Source organism: Gigantopelta aegis, unplaced genomic scaffold (assembly GCF_016097555.1).
Source record: "Gigantopelta aegis isolate Gae_Host unplaced genomic scaffold, Gae_host_genome ctg1250_pilon_pilon, whole genome shotgun sequence".
NCBI classification, from domain to species: Eukaryota; Metazoa; Mollusca; class Gastropoda; order Neomphalida; family Peltospiridae; genus Gigantopelta; species Gigantopelta aegis.
The window spans coordinates 79,277-90,150 of NW_024532763.1; the positions used below are offsets into that span (position 1 = coordinate 79,277).

The 10,874-nt window shown below is 34.9% G+C and overlaps 1 pseudogene; it reads left to right on the top strand.

Moving 5' to 3' along the window:
- Window positions 1-7,102: 7,102 nt before the first annotated feature.
- LOC121391043 lies at window positions 7,103-10,400 on the top strand (annotated as a pseudogene).
- Window positions 10,401-10,874: the final 474 nt, after the last annotated feature.

The following is a 10,874-nucleotide window of genomic DNA, read 5'->3' on the forward strand; positions in this document are numbered from 1 at the left end:
ATCATGAATAGATGAAACTCTTCCACGTAAAGAAGTCTATGACAAAATAAGTGATATAATAACTGATAGAATTAAAGTCATTTTACTTCTGATGGTTGAAGTAAATTACGAGTTGACTTTAAGTCTCTCCTTTCTGGAGTGCTAGAGAGAAGACCTGACATAATGTGGTTCTTTGTCCAACCACTTAATACTGTCTTACAATGACGATAACCTATGCGCTGTAACAGAGAAGAGAGAGAGAGAGAGAGAGAGAGAGAGAGAGAGAGAGAGAGAGAGAGAGAGAGAGAGAGAGAGAGAGAGAGAGAGAGAGAGAAAGAGAGAGAGAGAGTAGGTAGAATTGATCATTACTATAAAGGTATATTATTATTAATGTACTTACTGAGACATCTTCAAAAACTACCAAATTGTAATGTTCTAATGCTAAATAAAGAAATAAAACAATAGTTAAGAAGACAGACAGATAGACAAAGCAATAAACAACAGACAGACAAACAGATAGACAATAGACACAGACAAAACAGATAGACAATAGACACAGACAGATAGACAAAGCAATAAACAAGAGACAGACAAACAGATAGACAATAGACACAGACAGATAGACAAAGCAATAAACAACAGACAGACAAACAGATAGACAATAGACACAGACAAACAGATAAACAATAGACACAGACAGATAGACAAAGCAATAACAAGAGACAGACAAACAGATAGACAATAGACACAGACAGATAGAAAAAGCAATAAACAACAGACAGAGAAACAGACAGTAAGTTATAGTTTTACTTGTCAATTGGAGGTCTTATATATTCACATGAAACATCTGACTTAACAACTTCTAATTGTCTAATACATGATACATATGCTAGACGAGACTGAATCTCAGTCAGATTTGGGAACCTGGATATAACAAATAAAATAAGAAGATAAAAATTAATTGACTTACTCTCATTTTCTTAGAAAATGGATTTTAACTTGTTCCAAATTATTCGCCAACCAGAGATACAATCTCCATAGTTTTCAAGATCATTGTTATCCTCGGAACCCACGTCTATAGCAATAAATTATCTCCGCCCCTTGAGACTTCATCAAATCAGCTAAAATATAATAAAGATAACATCAATGTAGTTATGGCAACAGGATATCTCCTCTAAAGGACACCTCTTACACAAAGTCCCTTGAACTATTATTCCCTCCTCGTTGTATGCAGAGAAGGAAGGACAGTTTCAGGCTAAGTTAAATGAACGACATGTACAGAACAACTTACCAGGTAAGTTGTTGACATAGCCTCCATCCAAGAGGAGATGACCATCCACTGGATCACAGAGAGGTGGCATGTATCCTGACAGTGACATACTAGCTCGTACATATCTCCAGAGACAACCAGATGTGTGAACCTTCATTTTTGATTCTGTAATATCAGTTGTGACACAGAAATATGGGATCCAGAGATCCTGTGAATGGAATAATAAACATGAGGATGTAGTTATGATTTATTGACTGACCTCAATTTGTCTTTCTTCAAAAACATTATAAATTATTCTATTTAATGACCGTCCTGTTTGAGAGAGATATATGTATACTGCTGATAGACACTTTAGTTACCGTAACTATGTACGGCTTACAAAATGTAATGGTAGCTATCCTAGAATCCTAGATCACTGTGGTAAGTACTGATGTTTATTAGTCTAGAGCTTACTAGTGGTAGCTATCCTAGATCTTACCTGTAAACATGGCCATTGATGGATAAGTTAAGTCCAACATCTTATCCCAGTAAGCGGCCATTCTTTTAGAAAAACTATGTACTCGCTTACTAACTTCATCAGCGTCACATTCCTCACAATAGACTCCACCAATTAATGCACCAATACTAGTCCCACCGCCCACCATATCAATTGGTATACCTAACAATAAAAACCAATAACTATAATAAATTATAATAAACTATAATAAATTATAATAAACTAATTACTCTACAACATACCAGCCTCTTGGAATGCTTTCAACATTCCGCAATGAGATAGTCCACGAGCTCCACCTCCTCCTAGTACAAGACCCACAGATGTCCCTGTTAACCTTCGAGCTAAACGAGCTATGTCAGAGTGTCTGAGATGAAATGAACCAATTGTTACAATCATTAGCATGTACATAATAGTGCCCCACCACAACTATGAAATAAATTTCCACTTACCTGCCAGGAGGTGAAGGAAGTGTCTTTTCTTCCTAACATATTAACAATTAGTAATAATTATTAGTAGTTATTAACAATTATTAATAGTTATTAGAAGTTATTAACTAACTATTTTAGTAGTTGCTTGAGAAAAGAAAGTCTCTGGACATCGAACCTACAGAAGGAAAAGATATACTCAAAACTGACATCTGACATCATTTATCCATTCTTCCATCATTACATGTGAGTATGATGAAATCCATCCAAGAGCATTCAACCATTGTACTGTTCCTTGAGGATGTTCAACATCTTCTTTATGTAAGAGAATTAACTCTTTACGTACACGAGCTGAAATAATCTCCACCTCCTTCACGATCTATAAATAATACCATATATAATCTAATTAGCAATACAACAAAAATAATTTCACTGACTTTTCCCATTGATTCAGAATTAGGAATTTTATCACCAATTCCTACCAGCAAGATACAATCTGCCTGTATAAAGAGTTTGATCACATGATGATCATGTGATAGTCATGTGACACAGTACCTGTCTTATACAACGAGCTGTCCATTGAGTTAGTGAGCGATCAGCTTGATAGATCACAATTTGATGTGTGTCTTCCTGATGTCCTAACCAGGTGCACAGACGATACTCTTGAAGACTACAGATCAGAGATATTAAATGGATCAATGAATTAATTGATGATGGATAAATGAACAGATCAAATGGATCAATGAATTAACTGATAGATAAATGAACAGATCAAATGGATCAATGAATTAATTGATAGATAAATGAACAGATCAAATGGATCAATGAATTAACTGATAGATAAATGAACAGATCAAATGGATCAATGAATTAATTGATAGATATAAATGAACAGATCAAATGGAGCAACATAAAATTAACCCTTCCAATGCTAATGTTCCAAGTTCCTCTTCAATTAATGAGCTTGTAATTTTTTAGTAGGACTAAACACAGACATTATATTATCTACAATATTGAGTGTATTATATCTAACCTATTGTATTAATAGCTGATGTGAGATAACGTGATAAATGAGAGAGTGGTATATCAGGAGTAATAGGAACAATGGCGACAGTAGAGAGATTGGAAACAGCTTGCTTACTGAGTGTGTCCCTCCTGAGAGAGAGAGAGAGAGAGAGAGAGAGAGAGAGAGAGTATAATCAATTATTAATCATCACATACCTCCTAATATGGTACCATGTGATGAAGTCATTCTATTATAATTACCAATAATCTTTTCACCTAACAATTGAATAAGTCTAGACACAACCTACTCATATGAAATCAAAATATCATATTATTATAATATATTGACAATATTTTCTAGTACCTTACCTGTGGTTTCTTTGTTTTTATAGTGTTCAATAACCCTACTGGTATACTTGCCAACTCTGTATCTCTATGAATAACAAACAATTATTAGAGGGGGTTTACTCAATACAAAGACTAGATGATTAATAGTTAATTAGAGGGGTTTACTCAATACAAAGACTAGATGATTAATAATTAATTAGAGGGGTTTACTCAATACAAAGACTAGATGATTAATAGTTAATTAGAGGGGTTATTATATATACCAAAGTCTCTCTATAGTAGGACACTGTCTTTAACAACATAGACTAAAGAGGTTCAGAACAAGAATTATGAGACTATGAGATTGAATCTTGCCACAATGTCACTAATATTATTGTGAAGTAAGAACAATTTGTGAAAATCACAGATATTTATCAATATTTAAAATATTGGACTAGAACAGGTATCCTAAATATAAATGTTTCATTGTATAATAGTTAACCTGATTGCATGTACAGTTGTTGCCCGAAGTGACTTGGTCATAACCTCTACCTAGAGGACATGTGACTGGATGAATATAATTGGTTAGTTTGTTTTAACTTACCACACCCACTGTCTCACCACGCCCATATTCATCAGCTAGTTGTTTCTTGCCGTCAGCATTTTTAACAACTGATCTGACACGCCCCATTTAGAATGATATAAACTGTTTTAGACTCCTCCCTTGTCTAAGAAAAAGAACACCTTTACAAATTAATACATGTACTAATAGATTTTTATATGTACACACTATGGCATAAGCTACATATAAATACATGTATTAATACATAGATCTTATTACACATATAACTGACCTGTACAATGCTTTTCCAGCTTCTAGATCAGTCCAGTCAATAGCAAAATCCATTTGTCTTACAAATGGAGATAATCTTCTCAACTAGATCAATAGCGATACCACAAACAGCTGCTGGATGCTCTGACAAGATCCTATGTAATATAATGGAGGATATAAAATATAGTAGTTATTATTAATGGCCACACCCCACTTACTGGTAAAGTTGGTTTTGGTGATTGCAATTAAATGGCAATAGGAGGCAGCTTTAATAGAGATAAAAGAGGGTTCACCTGTAAGAGCGGAGAGGACACCGACAAAACTCGCCTGGAACAGCGACATATAATAAATCCTTGGATAAAAAAATAAAGACTTATTTATCTTGATAACAATAATACTACTTTAATATATACAATTATAACATTATATATCAAGGGGTAAGTATATAGCTAGTTAATACTATAGACATATCATATCATTATATAGCTCTACTAAGTACATAGCTAGTTAATACTATAGACATATCATATCATTATATAACTATACTGTGTATATTGTCCTCATATTCTCTGTACCTCTGTGCTGTGTGAAGGAGCTTTAGTTAATCTATAAATTTTTATTTTGCCTGAGACAATAAAGTAAAAACACAGCTGTCCTAATAATTAGAAGAGATGACAATAGTTTAATTACAGATAACTCACTAAATCGCCTTCATGACCAAGAGCTGAGTTGGCAGCAACTTCAATGAGTTGTATCCGTCCTTTGAGTAAGGAATCGTCCTAAGAGAGAGAGAGAGAGAGAGAGAGAGGAAGTGTGTGTGTGTGTATCAACAATACCTTCATCTGAAATATCTTAATCAAGTCAGCAGTAGCAGCTGTTAATATTTCACTGCTGTCAAGTAATACAAAGTGAGAATATTTTAAAGGAACATTTTGTTTCAAATTAGCTTTCATAGGAAGAAATCCACCAAACTCCATCCTATCAACACGTGCCTACAAGAAAAAAACAAACAGTAGAAAATAGTTCTGGTTAGTGTGTTTATGACAGTTAGTTTTTAATATGAACTCTGTAAGGCTATGGACTCCTAATAATACATACAGTAATTAGTGACTGTTGAAAATTGATGACATATTCTAGAATTATCCTAATTAATGGGACATCCTCATTGATGAGATAATCTAGAATTATCCTTTTTAATGGGACATCCTCATTGATGACGTAATCTAAAATTATCCTAATTAAAGGGACATCCTCATTGATATTAATTACCTGATTAATAACATTATCAAATTCAGGACTTTGTGAAGGTAAGAGACGGTGAGTGAACTGTTCATTTTGTGTAACATCAATAGCAACAGTCTTCTGTTTCTTTCCGTGAGAACCAGATTGCATAAATTCGTCTCCAGTTGATGAGGGTGTGTCTGATCGAGTGCTATCCTGGGTTATCACAACAGTGGGTGTGGCTTCAGCGTTGCTATAACTACTACAACAATAATATGCAGTAATGAATTGTTTAAGACATTACTTTAAGTGACTTCTCCCATCTCCTGTTGGTCCTTCACTGTCACTGTCTCCGCCCACTGTGAAATTACCAGATAATTCATATGTACTGGGATCAAAGAGTGTTTCATCAGATGGGGCTGAGAGGGGTGTGGTTGTCGAGTATGGCTTTTAGCTTGTGAATATTTAATTCAGGTAATATCACTTTCTGAACAAGAAATAGTAAGGATTAATAAAATTATTTATCTATAAATCTATCAGTCAATACATTCATCCATCTGTCTGTCCATCCAAAGCTGGGCTACCTGAATTAAAAGGTCTTCTCCGAGACCCAAGAATTGACTTAGAGCCAGAAAGGTCACTCTTTGAAGTCTCAACATGATAATCTAAGTTATTAGTTAGTAACATATAATTATTTTAAAACAATACTTGAATAATTCGAAGAAGTGAGTCTGGATTTTCATCAAAAAATTGTCTGAATGCTTTAGCTTGAATTCTAAAATAAGAATAGAATCATTTGATATTTTTGACTTTTCATCTATCCATCCATCCATCCATCTATCCATCCATCCATCCATCTATCCATCCATCTATATCCATCCATCCATCCATCCATCCATCATCAATCCATCTATCCATCCATCCATCCATCCATCTATCCATCCATCCATCCACTATCCATCCATCCATCCATCCATCCATCTATCCATCCATCCATCCATCCATCCATCCATCCATCCATCCATCCATCTATCCATCCATTGGTACATACTGTAAAACATAAGTATCTCTTATAGCTCTAGCAGCTACTGTTTTAAAGGGGTGTGGTTGTCCAACAATAGCATCCATTAAACTAAGCAGACTATGAACACTATCTCCTGTTCCAGCTTCTTTTGAGTGGCATTTCACTGCCATCTTGTTCACAAATAAACACTTTTAATTTACCATTTTGTACAACATAAATACTATCATCGATCTGAAGAGGGAGGGAGAGAAAGAGAGAGTGAGAGTGTGTGAGAGAGAGAGAGAGAGGAGGGAAGATAGATATAGGAGAATGAAGAGAGATCGTTTTAAAGTGATCAAGTACATGGTTAACCTGTCCTGGTCTAAACAGAATTGCTCCAGCTGGTACAAACTTAGTCTCCACATGTTTACATAGTTCCATAAAAAGAGGGTTTCTCAAAATGGCCAAACACACTACATACAAAAATGACAATGGTTATCACAATAAACACTTACCGAACACTTTTAAGCAAATACATAACATCATGAGGTATCTGACTGTCCAACTATAAAGACAAAAAACACTATCAATAAAACAATTGATATTCTCACTTCCAAATCTGCTTCTAAGTAAGCTGCAGGTGGCTCTTTGTGCAGCTGGATTTCTGAACTCCCTGGAGGAGGCAGCCGAAAACTAACAATGAAATACAATAGTAGACAAAAATCACATGTACATGTAAATGTACAACTACATTATTAACATGAAGTAAACAATTAGGTCACACGATATGACATGTCAATGTACATCTCAGTATATGCCAGTATATCTCAGGATATTATTAGAAACACCAATGTCGAGAACATGCTTCTCAACTTACTTGAGACTTGAATTCCTTCGTAGGTCTCTGAGACGAGACTATAATCAATAGTGTCATTACATTAGAGACTAATAATGACATCACTTACCCACCCACTCTAATTACCCTCCTTCCTAAGTGTCGTACAATGTCTCTTTTACGCATTGATCTTGTTATCACCAGTGGAGCCTCTCCTGCCTGGTCCTTAGATGCTGGAGAAGATATTAATAACATATAGACATAGATAGATGGTAAATAAAATTGCGCACAATACGTTCCAGACAGCAGACAAACACAGATGATAAGCATATATATAATATGATCATTTAATGTAATAGCATTGTTTGAAGTACCAGCTGTAGTTTTGTGTACTACACCCTAGACTCTGAACCTAAATGTTGTACTATGTAACTTTGTATTAAAGTATGGTATTCCATAGTCTCATTCCCAGACCTACTTGATGAAAAAGTACTTTTCCATCTGGCAAGTACAGAAATGAGACTAGGTATTCCAGTATAGGAATGAGACTAGGTATTCCATTACTGGTACTTCGGGCACTATCGTACGTAAAGTAGCTAACTAAATACCTTGTCTCCTAACTGGTTTCCTACAACAACACCACCATAGACAAGTACACATCAATATGATACAGCAAGTTATCATAGACAGTACTGGGCGTTCAACAGCTGATAAAGCTAAATAACTTAGCTGTGACACCATCCAAAGAAATGGTTTGAATAGAATATTAATAGTATTTTCCTCATCTCCCTCTGTGTCCAGAGAGGACGAAGCTAACAGCTCAGAATTAACAGAATCTCCATGCTTCTCCATGCAAGATATTAAATTAATGGGCGGGGTAACAAAACCTGAGCTTTACTTCAGCCACACCCACAAAGGGCAATGGCCAAAAGAAGCAAGTAAGCCATTTCAAGTAATCACTGTGATATCATCAAATAATTTATGTTCTATAGAGTCCCTGAATTTCGAGAGCTCTTGTCAAAAGATGAGATTGATATAGTACAACTTCGATGTCTATGCTTCAATGGTAAGTAACTCACCATTAGTACTGACTTTTGATAACATACTTGCTTATTCTAGGGTGTGCCAATGAACGGGGTATCCGAGCTACATGTTGGAAAGTACATATAGTTACCATAGCAACAGTAGTATTGTGACATACCCTCATAATCCATCCTTTTCTGTCTAGTTACTCCTAGGATATCTTCCATTAAAACAGAAATATTGGGAAGACGAGTTAAGGAGACAAAGGTATAGGCATGTATAGTCATGTGATGGTCATATGAAAATCATGTGACAGGTCATCATATCATAGTTTAATGAATGAAGTGATAGTTAATCCATACAAAGATAGTGAAAGTGATAATGGAGATATTGAAGTAGTAGATCATGTGAGTATCAAAATATCATTCCTAGAATTGCAAATGAGTTCTCTCTCTCTCTCTCTTCTCTCTCGCACACACACACACACACAGCCTCTCAATACAAATCCTGATAGCCAATGGCATAAATATTTTGAGGATAATGATGTCCTCCTACAAGTTGATCATGACACACGTAGATTATATCCTGATATGTCCTTCTTCCAGTTACCAACACATATCCTAGAAAAGCATTTAACACTGGTATCAAAAATATAAATACACCAATGTTACTTATCTATGTATCCATTGTTAAATCTATTCATCCATTTCTTTTATCTATTCATCCATTTTTCGTGTAGGAACTGTATTGGGTATAGATGCATTAAAACAAAGAGTAGATAGATCATCTCTTCCATCTCAACAAGTAGCCACGTCAAGACTAGGAGTTAAAAATGTCGGACAAACTAGACAACATGACGACTCTGAACCGTATAATCCGTTAAAGGAAGGAGAAGAGGGACATTGGGAGGTAGGCGGAGTTAAACAATATTGATACTATAACTGATATCTAACGCAAGTTGATTTTAAATTGTTTTCTTTTTAAAGGTTGTTGAAACGAATCCTCTTCATCTATGCTAAAATGAATAAAGGCATTGGTTATGTACAGGTTAATTTGTAGCCTTATTTACTATTCATAAGATGGGTGTGGCTTGTTTATTAATTAGGGAATGAATGAAATTATTGGACCAATATATTATGTATTGCACAACATCCAGATCCCAAATGGAAAGGCAAGCTACCAGCTGTTGTCATTGTGTTATTTAATTCTTTTTAGAGCATGCTGAAGCTGATACTTTCTTCTGTTTCTCAAATCTTATGGTAGAAATTGGAGACCACTTCACAAAAAAATTTGATCGTTCTCGTGCTGGTATAGGTATGAGCCTTATCAAGTACTAATGTATGAATAGCTAAATTTTAACCCTTTTTGTACAGGGGGCTCAATGCATCGGCTGATGGAACTGCTCAAATCTACAGACCCTGACTTACATAAAAATCTAGTAAGTAACAATGGTTGTTATGACAACTATTGTATGTTTTTTTTCTACAGGAAAGAAAGAAATTGACCCAGCATTCTTTGGTTTTCGTTGGATTACATTACTATTATCACAGGAATTCCTGTTACCAGGTACATAAATAAACACATAGTAAATGTACATGTACATGTACATTTACATGTACATGTACATTTGTGACCTGATTTGCAATAAGGGATCACTTCAATCAAAACATTTGTGATCTGATTTGTGACTGTTAAAACCACAGTTTTATACACATACCTACAGTTATCATGAATAGTTGTGTATATATAGCGGCTGTATATATACAAAACTGTTTTTTTGTGGTGGTTTAACAGTGGTCCCTTTTCACAAATCAGATCACAAATGTTTTTACCCGAAGTGGTCCCTTATTTCAAATCAGGTTACATGTACATTTACATGTATTTTATCGTTGTGTAGATGTTATCAGACTATGGGATTTCTCTTTTTTCTGATAAAAACCGATTTGACTTTTTGTTATATGTCTGTTGTGCAATGCTTATGTGAGTAATTACTCATTATTTATTCATTGAGAGTTACCATGGTTATTTTTATTAGGTGTATTAGAACAGACATATTGAGTGCTGATTTTTCAATGACTATTAAAATGCTACAGGTATGATACTATTGCCTGGCAACCATTGAGTTACATTGCCATTATGTCACTGCTTGTCCATTGTACCAGTCAACCTATATACCAGTAGACCATTCAACCTCCATACCTATGTACTATTAGACCAATCATCCCTATGTACTATTAGACCAATCATACCTATGTACTATTAGACCAATCATCCCTATGTACTATTAGACCAATCACCTCTATGTACTATTAGACCAATCATCCCTATGTACTATTAAACCAATCACCTTTATGTACTATTAGACCAATCATCCCTATGTACTATTAGACATAACCCCTATATACCAGTAGATTATTGAATCTATGTACTTATGTATCATTAGACCAATCACCCCTTT